General features: G+C 40.7%; 1 protein-coding gene across 3 annotated transcripts in view; it reads left to right on the top strand.

The window, feature by feature from the left end:
* The window catches only part of lingo2b (leucine rich repeat and Ig domain containing 2b), a 48,315-nt gene that overhangs the window by 30,994 nt on the left and 4,288 nt on the right, over window positions 1-13,033 (top strand). Inside the window, exon 1 of one of the 3 annotated variants that reach the window (XM_080293651.1) lies at window positions 11,239-12,215. The exons of 1 other annotated variant lie outside the window; for it this stretch is intronic. The gene's annotated coding sequence lies outside the window, so the exon portion shown is untranslated. Of the gene's footprint in view, window positions 1-11,238; window positions 12,314-13,033 lie in introns of those variants that run through there. One more of the 3 variants, XM_026151983.2, reaches the window with a different exon arrangement.

The following is a 13,033-nucleotide window of genomic DNA, read 5'->3' as shown; positions in this document are numbered from 1 at the left end:
TAGCTCACCTGACTGCTAACGCCCATGCTGTCAATTACCCATTCCCACTAAATGCCCGTGAAGGCTAAAATTGTCCATGCACAGCGCAGTGCCACACTCTGTCAGAGGGTTTGACGAAAATGACTCTTTCCCTTTCACTCCAATGTCACCTTGGCTGTCACACTGACTTGAATACGTTTAGAGCAGGAGTGAATTCTCTAGAGTGGCAGAGGAGATTGCTAATCCGTCAGACTGATTTGGTGACAGGCAAAAGTGCTAATCCTCCCATGTTATTCAATGCCAGTGAGGACTGCCTAATCCCTCACAGAGGGTCTGATGTAAAAAGAGATGACGCTAACTAAACGGCTCTCTAGGAAAATGATCGTAAGGTCTGGGAGCAAGTTCATGCTTCCGGTACTCACTGATATCAACACAGCCAATATTTACTGCTGCTCTGTGTATTTTGTCTAAGTATCGTTTGGATCCGAGCCAGAAGCGTATTAACGTCCTGACAGACAGCCTGTTCCTCAGGTGAAAAGAAATCATCTGAAGCATCGCTGGGATCAAAATCCTGCGAGAGCAGCTTTTCCAGAGTAACTGATTCACATTTAGGCTAATAGCATAACAAATACTGTGAACATGTGATCACCAAAAATCCACATTTCACCTTTTGCCGTGTAAACAGCAGTTAATGAAAAGGATGCTGCTGCGGCGTGTTCCTCTCTAACACTCACAGCCTAAATACAAACTGATCCGAAGCCAGTGAGAACATGCTGCAGCTTGGCACTAAACGTCCGCATGAGTTCAAACATCTGTCGGATAAACTAGCTTTTCAGCATTCGGGCTTTCATCTGATTTGTGTTATTAATAATTGCTAACAGGCAAAATTACTTCCTAGATATGAGGAGCTGAACACAGAGAAAATACCAGGTCCCATGCTGACATAGTTTGTAAGTGGAGGAGACATTCCAGGGAAGGAGGGGAGTGTAAGTTCCAAGACAAAAAAAAGAGGGATGAGAGCAAATTATAATCACAAACCCTCTGGCAGTGAAATGAAAATGAGGCTTTTTTTTAAAGCTATATTAATTATACAGCTGGCAGGAATGTCTTGCTTTGGCTTCAGATACCAAGTGTAAATACAGATGCTATTAGCTGAAATTATGTCTTCCTTAAGATATACTAAAGAAAATTGGGTATGCAGTCACTTAGAGGGACTGTGCTTACTGGAAAGGAAAACTTTCCGTTATCCCCACATCTTTGTATCTGAAAAACCTGCCCTTTAAAAAAAAATGCAACAGTTAATCATATTTTTTTTAGCAGTCTAATGCAACTATATCTTTGTCAGCTGCCGATCTTTATTCGCAAAGACTGAAGACTGAATCTGTGAGTGAATTAATCTTTGAAACCAGCCTCAAAAAAAAGTAAGAATGTTTTTAAGTGTAGTGCATGCAGGTGGGGACAGACCAAATCAAAGGAGCATGCCGACTTTGGCAAATTAGCTTTTTCTCTAAGAGGTATGTTAGAAAATCGATTCAGCTGTTGTGTAAAAATAATAAATACGAAGCTCTTAGCCTTTTGAAAGCCTCCCAGGATTTGGGGGTTTTATCTTTTCTGGCTAAAATTTGAGATTTGAAATAGAAAGGCCATCCATCCATCCATCCATCGTGGGTTCATGGCTACAGCCGCTGAAGCAGAGACCCTCAGACCCCCCTCTCCCCATGCACCTGGGGGAAACAGAGGTGTTCCCCAGACACCGTGAGACATAATATCTCCAGTGTGTCCTGGGTCTTCCCCCATGGGGACATGCCTGAAAAAAGTCACCTAGGAGGTGTCCAAGAGACATCTCACTCTGAACCCACCCTGAATGGACAAACACCTCATCCTATCTGTAAGGGAGAGCCCAGTCACATTTCAGAGGAAGCTCATTCCTGCCACTTTTATCCGTGATCTTACTCGTCACTGCCCACTGCTCGTGGCCACAGATAAGGTGGGAATGTGTATCGACCAGTGAAACGACAGCTCCTCAGCTCTTTTCTCCACAACAAACCTGTGCAACATCCTCATTACTGCAATCGCTGTATGAAGATCCCACGGTACTTGATCAGCTGACTTGTGGCCTTGATGGAGACCTTGGCGGTGTAGTCCCTGGCTGCATATACTGTTAAATAATCTTGCATATTTAATTTAAAGTGAGCCTTATGAGGGAGTGCATGCAGATTCATGTGTGCATTATTAGACACAGGATGGCTGAGCTAATAGTTCAACTGCATTCAAAGATTTTATTTTCAGATATTCAGCAAATATTCTTGAAACTGTGAAACATGGTAAGAATTACTTTTATAAACCGACACTTTACCAATTCCACAGTGAACAATGAAGGATGAGCTGAATTTAAATGGGCTGCTTCATTAGCATTCAGCCTTCAGTTTTGAAAGCTTTAGTGAACACAACAGAGACAAGGTGCAGCTTACTTCTTAAGGTAAATAAAAATGCCTTATTAAAGAGATGCCTTGCTGTTTTCAAATGAAAGAACTTTCCATTGTTCTCATTTCCTCTGAAATCCAAAGAAGCATCTGTTGAATCTTAAATTCAGCGACCGACTTGAATCAATACTTGGGATCGATACGGGCACCATATAATTGCAACAGGCCCCTACTAGGACAGTACAAATGCCTCCCATGAGTTTTGTGGCAAACATAAAGATGTTGACAACAAGAGACCATCTAACAACGATGGGCTCTTTTTCCCTCGTTATTTTTAGAGGTAAGCGATATGTGTAAGGTAAAACTTGACCTTTTAAAGTAGCAGCACCTCTCTGACGTAGTGGTTTAGTGTCATCTGGAATGAAAAGGATTGTAGATTTTCTCTGGTTGAGTAAAACCTGGAACTATATGTGATTCTTTTTAAATATGGTTGCTGGGATTGCGCACAAGTTTAACAGAAGAAAATCCGAACCTCTGCCCCAGCAGCAATAAGCCTCCATGCAAATGTGCCAAAACCTATCAGTAATATAGTCGTGAAACACATTACACAGGACTTGTTTGCAGGAGATAAGATGATTAGAATAGAGAGCAAAAACATTCTGGTGTAATATGTTAAGACAAATCTTCTTTCTGTGAATGAGGAAGGCCCCTATGAACCAGCAGTGGTATACGTCTACCATGAAAAATGGATGAGTTCTACCTCCCAAGACTAAAATTAGACAGAAACCTAATATGGTGAGTGTCCTTCAAGTAACACTCGGATTTATAAGCAACAAGGAAAGAGAGCGAGGGGGTGAGAAAAATCTACTACTCTACAAAACTCTTGCCAGGATAGGCAGGAGACAATAATGCCGGTGGACATGGCGTGGAAAATCAGATCATTATTTTGTTGGAAACCTAAGCAGTCATTGAAATGAAGCAATGAGATATTTGAAGCAATCACTTCTCACAGTATGATTACTGTCCTTCTGCGACGGAGGTAGAATATAAAATGGCTAGAGACTAACGCACAGACCAGTATGAATATTGATGTTACAGTACTATTAGTTACAGAATTGAGTGTCTGTGCGACACATTTGAAAAAGGAGATTTTAAACCGAATCACTTGGAAAGCAGCTAATAGATTGCCTACTTAACTATTTCATTATTTCAGGAAGGACCTTAATGGACTATTTGATCTTTTAGCATATGAGAGAAATCTTTGAGAATCAGTAGAAAAAACTACTTGTGAATGACTCATATTTAAAAGAGCAAGCTTAAGGGCTCGCTCATTTATCAAGTAAAGCTCTTCCATGTATCTGACATGTTTGACTGTACATTAGAAGGCTGAAAATGAACTGTTTTCAAAAGCAGAATGGAACTGCTTTCTGTCAGACGCGTCTGTTATACCAGATTGTTGTGTTATAGTTTTACTTAGATATGACAAGAGTCTGAAAGGTTATTATTCGGGACATTATGCAAATGGTCTGCTACTTATGTAGCGCTCTTCTACTTCAAATCCTCTTTAGGCATTTACACAAGCATCTTTTTGTGCATCTAAGTGCTTTTCTTCTAAACTCCAGTGGATGCATTGGGTCCAACTCGGGGTTCAATATCTTGCCTAAGGATACTTTGACATGCATACTAGAGAAGACACCAACATTTCCATTTGTAGCGACCTCTCTACCTCCTGAACCGCAGCTGCCTGATTGCTCAGTGATCAATTTTTAAGTATATTTTGCAATGGAAGCCTTCAGCCTCAGTCCGACCGGCCTAGAGACCAGTTGCGATCCCCTTGGCAACCACTTGCAATCAAAGCAAGGAGGTTTTTGATGCAGCAACTTTGCGACCAATTTCACTTAGCTGGCGACCACCGTTGAGTCAGACATATACATTGTTCCATATGGATGGATGTCTGCTGGATGTTGTTTCTAGGCTTGTGTCCCTGAAGCCTTGGCTAGTGATCACTGTTCCTCTCAGTCATAAATTTCATTTCTATTTCATGCAGATTATTCTTCTGCCAGAACAAATAATAACAGAAATCTGTGAGATAATTTATTGGCCACTTGGGGGCAGTGCAACCAACTGAAAAATAATAAAATAATAAAATTGAATTGTAAATTACTGTCCCATTTAGAGTTAAGATCCCTTACTACTACCTTATGAATGACAAGTAACCTCATTTGTGACATTTGGTTTCAAAATATCAAAATTAAGGTAGCAAAAGTGCTAAAATCCAGGCTTCACAAGTGGATTTTAATTAGCAATAGGTGAGGTCACAGTGACTACATCCATCTCCTTCATATATAACCAATGACAGCGAAAGCTTTTAAACATACAGCAAAAATACTGCAAAAAGCCTTTGGACCTTTATGACTAGGCTTTATCGGATAGTTGCTAACATTGTCTGTCTTTCATGATGAATAGGTAGCACAAACCTTTTCCTTATTTCCTTTTTTTTTTTTTTAGCATAATGCCAAAAAAATTAAAACAGAGGATGATGGCGACTAAATCACTGAATTTAATTATTTCATGTGAATGCTGAAAATCAAAAGGACTCTTAAATGATCTTAATAAGACAAAAGCAACATTCATACAATGCTACATACACTTTTACACAAAAATGACTTTCCAAGGATTAGACTGAAATGTAAATTTGATATATTTTCAAGAAGAAGCATATCTGAAAGTTGCTGTGCTCTATGATATGTCATCTAAAGAATATAAGAATATAAGAATATAAAGAGGCAGTATGGGAATCCGTTGCCCATCCACAGTTTATAAAAACCACAGCTCTTCCTTCAGTATTTGTCAGAATTTAATCAAATTTGCACGTAACGAGAATTCAGTTTTGACTAACATTTTACAAACAGGGTTTTTGTGTGTCATAGATGGCACGTCAGCCGGTGGAGGAACACAATGCTCACATTATTCATGTCCACAGCATGGACGCTGTGTTACAGCACATTACTGTTTGCATTTAGTCGCACTTCTAAAAGCTGTTGTGCAAAGGCTCTGCACACTCCCTCCCTCTGTCTATCAGTATGAGCAAACATTCACTAAGTATTAACTGGACAGTTCTAAATCCAGAGACTGTGGGGTAAAGCAACATCCCTCGTGAGCCTGCAGCACAGCAGACGCACAACAAGCCACATGGTGGAAGACAGGATACACTGGTGATGGCTCAACAAGCCACAGCTTCAGAGGAAACGTGGCCAGTGGTGCAGAAAGAAGCTGTTTAATTGGCAGAGTTTGGATGCACAGGCTCTAATTAGCCGAGAAGAACACGGTTCAACTTCCGAATCCTAACAGCACCCTGAAAGCTCTGCTGACATTTTGCACTCTGCAGGGTGGTCAGTGGGTGTGCAGAGTGACACAATTCCCAGAATAGAAAATGAATTTGGCTTGTTAGTATTTGTGGTGAATACACAGCGAATTATCATTAAATCGAGCTCCGGCTGCACCGAAGGCAGAAAGCATCAGTAATGCCTTTCTGCTGCTTTTGCTAAATCTCAGCTGTCCTCTAGCTCCCCTGTTTCTTTCTTTGTCTAACGGCATTAGTAGAATATGCAGTCCTAATATTTTGTTAATTCACTGTGTCACAGCATCGTTGCTTGTTGAATCATCATCACCATTTGCACGCACATTTGTTTGTGCATCAGATATGCACAAAAACGATGACTGGTTCGATGACATGTCCTCTCGGGTCAATTATCATGCAGAGTATGTTCCCGCTGATAATAATCGCCTACATGTGAACTCTCCCATGTGAAATAATTCCATTATTCATGCCACTCATACATCTGGAAATGAGCAAAGCAGAACATTTTATTATTTAAGCGAGAAAGCAAAAGGATGAATAGAAGCGCACAGTTTTTATGACTGGTGATCTAAAGTGACAAATGAAAACTTGAAAGAAATACAAGCTTTTTATAATGCAAAAGCAAGAGTAAAATCTGCATTAAAGTCCTTTGCAGGGGTTGTAGTGGGAAGAAAATGATAATGGCTTATTTCCAAGGAGCTGGCTGCAAAATAATTGCAGCCATGTAAATGAATTCAACAACAGACTCACGTTTGCAAGCCTGTGGGAGGAGGAGAGAGGATTTATAGTGGCGATTATTATGCACCGTAACCACAAAGACAACACATGCCTTTAATGTTATATAGCTACCTCTAGCCACACATACTGGCTTAACTGTGCAAACATCATTACCTCAAAGTTGCAGTCCTGCAAATGGTGCTTTTCACAAAACTGCAGCACAACACATTGATTTATTGCACACCTGAGGGCAAAAAGAAACGTGATGGACACGCTGTGTCAATAAAATGCATTATTAATCCACAGATAGTTTTGCAGCCACAGATATTGTATAAAATAAAATGTTTTGGTACGGTCCAATTAAGTCCCTCCCAGTGTAAATTGCGTTTGCTCTGCTCCTGTCAAAGGCCACAGATTTGGTAAGTGGTGCGATAATGAACAGGGATTTAATGGTGCTCATCTTGACAGATGAGCCCGCAGATTAAAATCAACATGTGCGCTGAACATTGCCTGAGTATTACTGAGATCTCGTGGAAGAGCTGCAATCAGTTTCTCCAGCTTCACGCAGTAAAAAGTACATTAGAAGTCACGGTCAGCTCAGGAAAACAAGGGTTTTCATCTAATCTTGTAAGCGTGGCTTTCCTTCACTTCTTCATGCATTTCTGCTTTATGTTCTTCTCTCCCCTCTCTCTCTTTTTTACCCTCTTCTTTCTTTCTCTCTCCATCTCACAGTGACTCATGCATCACCCTACAGCTCCTTTTCGGCTGTCAGATTTTCTACAGTTTCACTGTGACTCTAATCCAATTCAGAACCAAATCCCAAAACGTTCAACCCTGTAGGCTGCCCTTCTCAATGACCCGCCTTACTATTACAATTTACCCAGAATTCTATGGGCTTTTGTATATTTTGCATCTTGAACGTGACAGGGTTGGCTCCAACTCTTTCTAAAAATATTGTAAAGCTCAAAGTGAGAAGCTGCATCTATGGTACTGTATGTGTGCCACTGTATGTCAGCCTGGGTCAGGCTTGTCAGAGCCACAGATTTAAACAGGCCACTCGCAGTGTTGAGTCATATGTCAGTGATGTGCAGATTACTTCGACGCAGTAAATGCTTTCATATTATAGTTCTGGTCTCATTATGATTATAACAGAGGATAATAATCATCCCTTTAACCCTTTACATGCTGGAGGCTTCTGCACCGTGATGTGGCTGTCTCAGTAGCCCATTCAGTCAGGAGGTGGTCAGGTACAGCTGTGAGTCCAATGAGCGTTCCATTGTTTATTTTTTCTCTTTAAAATAAATCACATTTAGCACAGTTACAGCTGAGCACCCGTAGAATAAGTTCTGTGTCATCATGTTTAGTGACTCATTGTTATAAGACTATTTTTTACTCTCAAATGTATAATTAGGAATTTGTTGCTGTCGTTTTCCATCAGGATTATTGGATTTCAAAATTTGGTAATGGTAGAATTTTTTGAGTTGCTGAATTTTCATTAAATGTTTTCACAGTTTAAATATTCAGATTAACATCTGCGTGTACTTTAAAGCGAAAGTGCTTTCTTTCATTTTCCGTTCAATTCGTCCATAGTATTAAGTTAGTGTAGCTTAAAAGTTATGGGTTGGAAAATACTCCCTTTTCTCTTTTCCTTCTGAAAAAACGCAGGCTCGGTGTTACATTTTGTCTATCACATCCTGCACCTCTTCACTGTGGCGAGCTTAAAGTTCACTTTGCACCTCCATCCATCCATCTAACCATTATCTGAGTTCAGATCACAGACACAGCAGTGAACGCAGACACACCCAGACCACCCTCTCCTCGAGCACCTCCTCCTCAAGCTCACCCAAGTCAGCCAAGAGACCCAACCTCTCCAGTTTTTCTCCATAGTGTTTCTTATCTATCGGGACCAAGTTGTAACTGGCTGTATTTGGGAAAATGCAGAGTTTAGAGTTAATGCAACAAATCCACTAACATATTTATCCAGCCGATAAAAATTAAATACCAACAGTTCATTCTATGTATTGGTCTGCACAAATCCAGGTTGATATATATCTGACTCTTCAGTAACCTGGCTAAATTCTTCCGTGTGTGTGTGTGTGTGTGTGTGTGTGTGTGTGTGTGTGTGTGTGTGTGTGTGTGTGTGTGTGTGTGTGTGTGTGTGTGTGTGTGTGTTTATTAAGCCCATAAAGGAACAAGAAAAACTTTTCACACAAGCTGGGTGTTTTTTATAATTGCTTGAAAAAGCTTTAACAAAGATAATGAAACACTGAACTTTTATTCAGCAGTATCGGCCGTATAAATCCACCTGCGTAGTTAAACAACCGGCGTGTCCAGTTTACACTGTTGTTAGCAGGCTACTGCTCTTTTGAATGATGCCTCCAGACGGAAATTTCAACACTCCAACACCTGCAAATTCTAAACATGATCATCTTTTGCATCAGTATCAATATCTTTCGTTCCCTCCTCCCTGAGACACTGGCTTAGGGCAATGGGAAGAAGTAATAATCATCTGTGGGCTCTACTAAAGACCTGTTTTATATTATACATAAATATTCTTCACTGTTAATATAAAGATATTGGTGCTGTTTTAAAAGGTCATGAGCTCACGTTTTTAAATGTGCTGTTAGATGTGTAATAACTGGCAACTGAGTACAAATGTGTTCCTTTCAGTCTTGTTTGTATTTTTTCGTTTCTTCTTTTATTCCTCTGACTCTTTAACATGTTGGAAATGGGTTTTCTTTCCCATCTGCTTTTCACGCCCTCCACCACCTGTCATCGCCTGGAAGTCTGAAAAGCTTTTTGCTGGGAACACTGAGCCTTCATCACAACAAGCTAGTTAATCTCTGGTTAATTCGCACCAGGTGCTACTCAGTATAGAACAAAGTTGTTGCCGCAGAAAACACCATTGTTTCAGCAAAGGCCTCGCTTATTTTGATTAATTATGCCACAATGTTAAAAAGATGTGGGGTACAGTTACAGGATTTGCTGTATTTTTCTAAGAATTTTATCTGTGTGTCTTGGGTAAGTAAGTAAGCAAACTTAATTTAGCATTTTACAATATGTCTAAAAAACCATCGATGTTTTTAATGGTTAAAGGAGTCTGCAGAAGCAGTGCTATATCACAGTTGAAGTCCCACTAGAAATTGGTGTGGTGATCTGAGTGGCTGTGGAGTTACTCTGATAGAAGAAGCTTCTGTGACATAGAGGGCTTCGAATGTGATCTGGAGGTGGATAATGCAATTAACCAGTGAATGCTCTCTTGCAGTTTCACTTAAAAACAGTTACAGTGTCAAAGGTGATAAGAAACAAATCCACTGGTAATTTGTTTTCTTGTGTTTGTGTACGCAGTAGGGACTATATGCTCACAGACCACTTCATTAGTTACAGCTTGCTAGGAGCAGTTTGGACCCCATACAGTCATTAGAGCTTCCTTAATTCTTTGCGACACAGTTTCATGAACAAGGTGCTGGAAACATTACAGATTTTGGTCCCTATTGACGTAGTAGTACCGCACAGTTGCTGCAGATCTGTTAGCCGCATTATCCTGCTGGAAGGACTGGTACACTGAGGTCTGTGGGATGCACATAGTTAGCAAAATTATTCAGGGAGGCTCTGCTGTTAAATGAGACTTATTTGGTACTAAGCGGCCGAAAATGTGCCAAGAAAAAATCCCAGCTTGAACCTTCGATACAGGGCAGCTGGATACACATTTTCGTGCCATTTATGCCAAATTCTGACCCTCCCATTCAAATGTTGCAGTAAAAATCCAAACTCGGCAGAGCAGTCTTTTTAAGTTTTGTGTTGTCCTGTTTTAATAACCTCATATAAATTGTAGTCTGAGTGTCCAGCTTCCAGTGTGGTCTTCCGCTACAGTGGCCCATCTGCGTCAAGGTTGGACATGTTGTGTGTTCACAGATGCTCTTCTGCAAATCTTGGTTGTAACATGGTTATTTGAGTTACTGTTGCTTTCTTGCTGCCATGCAGTTGACTGATTGGATAATTGCATTCACAAGCAGCTGAATATATGCTATATGTAACGTAGAAGTCGGTGTGTGTGGAATGGCAATGTTTCAGAGTATGAATTTTTAATGCAATGGTCAATAGTCAGATCACTAAATGGATTTTGTATTTAAAGACTTCCACATTTTATCAAAGTATTTTCTGATCACTAAGTACATCCTCATCCATCTGCAGGCACTTCAGAGATTCACACACTTTGCCAGACATAACCAAACAATGAATAATGAGTGAGACTGATAATGACCACAGTCCTGTGATTTCTTTTTTAAACCTTTGTTTACCAGGATGTGAAACTCTTTTGTGAGAGTGCCCTGAGCTAAGAGAGGAACCATCACTACCCCCATCTACTCACACATACTTTTAAACATCAGTCACAACTTTTTCAATAGCCAAACAAAGTTTATGGTTGGTTTAAAAAACAACTTTTAACCAAGTTAAAAGTTAAAAATGATGAAAGTTTAATTTAACTTTTGTTTACTACTATTTACCCTTTTGCGATGATGGTTATTAGAAAGTGTGATCATTCTTATCAGTTATCCATTCAGCTATTCTGTGGAGATAAACTAGAACGGTGAGCGGCAGAGTGGTGTTGGGTGTGTGTGGGGGCATCAAACAGACTGCTGGTCTTTAGAAGAATCAAAGCTACATCAGTTTTCAAGGTTATGCGCTTGCACAAATGTTGAAATAGTATTTTAATCCAAGGACATGATTTGGAGTCTTGTGGGAATCACCTTTATTGCACCAGTGTCCGCATGGGAACCTGGACAGATTTTGATTCATGAAGCAATATAGCAACTGTACAGTTTTTTTTTTTCCACAATTTCTGCTTTAAAATGCATAAAACTTTCCTCTGCTTCATTTTTTAAAACCTTTTCTAACTGTGGAGAAATGAAAGCGTAAAACAACAGCTAGTTTACTCCTGATACAAGCTTTAATAACTGACGAGATGGTGCCGTTTCCGTTTGTAGGCTAACTCTCAGAGCAGAGCCGTGGCAGGACCGCCTGACACACGACTCATCAGCACATCACCAGGCCAGTTCCCCACTGCAGCAAAAGAGAAGTGGACTGTAATTATTAAACAGAGAAGCAGGGAGGAAGAGAAGCTGGCGGGTAAGGGCAGACTGATAAATACACAAAGAAAGAAGCAGGCATGTGGAAGGATAATAAGGTAGAGAGACATAGATAGTTACCAGAGCACCAGATGGATGGGAAACAAGACAGGCCGACAAATAGCGAGGCGCTCGGAATGACAGCTTGGAAACACCTTAAAGTGAGCTTGGCTCCACCAGCGGACCTGAATTTCTACCCATACATTCAAATAGTTTGTTGTCTCAATATGAAAACTAAATGAATATGGAAAAACATCACCCCCCGCCCTTACTCTATTCCTTCCTTTTTTCATTAATTTGATTGGCAGACAACACAGAGCGGATGGGAGTAAGGGTTTGTAGTTGCTGTGGCAACGGCCTGCTCTTTGTTAAAGGCTACATTCCTGGCATCTGATGTGTCTGCGCCGCGATCGATAAAAACCCAGCCTGCAGGGACTGATGAACGGACTGGGGCTTTTGCCAGGCAGGACCGCGGAGAGAAAAGGAGTTAGGTGGAAGATGTGTGAACAGGAGGATACGGAGATAAAACAGCAATAGAAAGAAAAGGGGAAAGAAAGGCAGAGATATGGAGATGCGAGCGGTGCGGCTGATGAGCTGAGCGGTGGGGTGAGTGCTGTAAGAAAGAGGATGAGTGAGTGTGCATGGCTCCTTCTGCCTCATCTCAGCTATTTTCTGAACGTCACTCACTTCACTATCAAAGTAAGGTACGTGTCTGTCTGTGTGCTCATCATCTGCTTACCTTGGCAGGATTTTGCTTTGCGAGCTCTGCAAGCAGTGGAAAAGCTTTTCTAAAGGCGCCTTTCATATTTCTCCCATTTTTCCTTGCCTTTATCACAGAGCATTCAAATTTCCACCACTCACAGATGTGCCTTACGTTTTGCACACCTAATTGGCAAAGATAGCCATGAGCAGAATGCAAATACTACTGGTAATGAGGCAATTATGGTCAGCCTCTCTGTCTACATAGCCATCTGTCAATTCAACAACCTGTGGCTGCTCACTGGTGGTTTTTTCTGTCAAAGTCTGTGTCTTTCCGAGCCATGGAGAGATTCGGCTCTTAGAGATAACATTTTACTGTTGAACTCTGCATCCGTCTCCTCATTACCCTGCTGTTATCTATGCTTCCTTTCCAGCCCTGCCTTTGCAGGAATGGAAATTAAGAGCCACATTTCGCAGGACAAATGAATAAAAATGCGTATTTAAATTCACTAAAGCAGCCTCTGAAAATTATTAGTGTGTAATCACCTCACCCGTGTGGGAAAAAAACTTGTGCAAGTGGCCACGTTTGCATTTGTCTCCTTAAACATAATTGAAAGAATTTGGTTTGAATTAACTCAAAATGATTTAACTGAAAACAGTTGCATGCACTGTTATGCAAAGCAGCAAATGTGGCCACGGTAAACACCTTTTGTATAATCGCGAGC

This window comes from Astatotilapia calliptera, chromosome 19, assembly GCF_964374335.1.
Source record: "Astatotilapia calliptera chromosome 19, fAstCal68.1, whole genome shotgun sequence".
Taxonomy (NCBI): domain Eukaryota; kingdom Metazoa; phylum Chordata; class Actinopteri; order Cichliformes; family Cichlidae; genus Astatotilapia; species Astatotilapia calliptera.
This window is presented reverse-complemented; position numbering and strand designations above follow the sequence as displayed.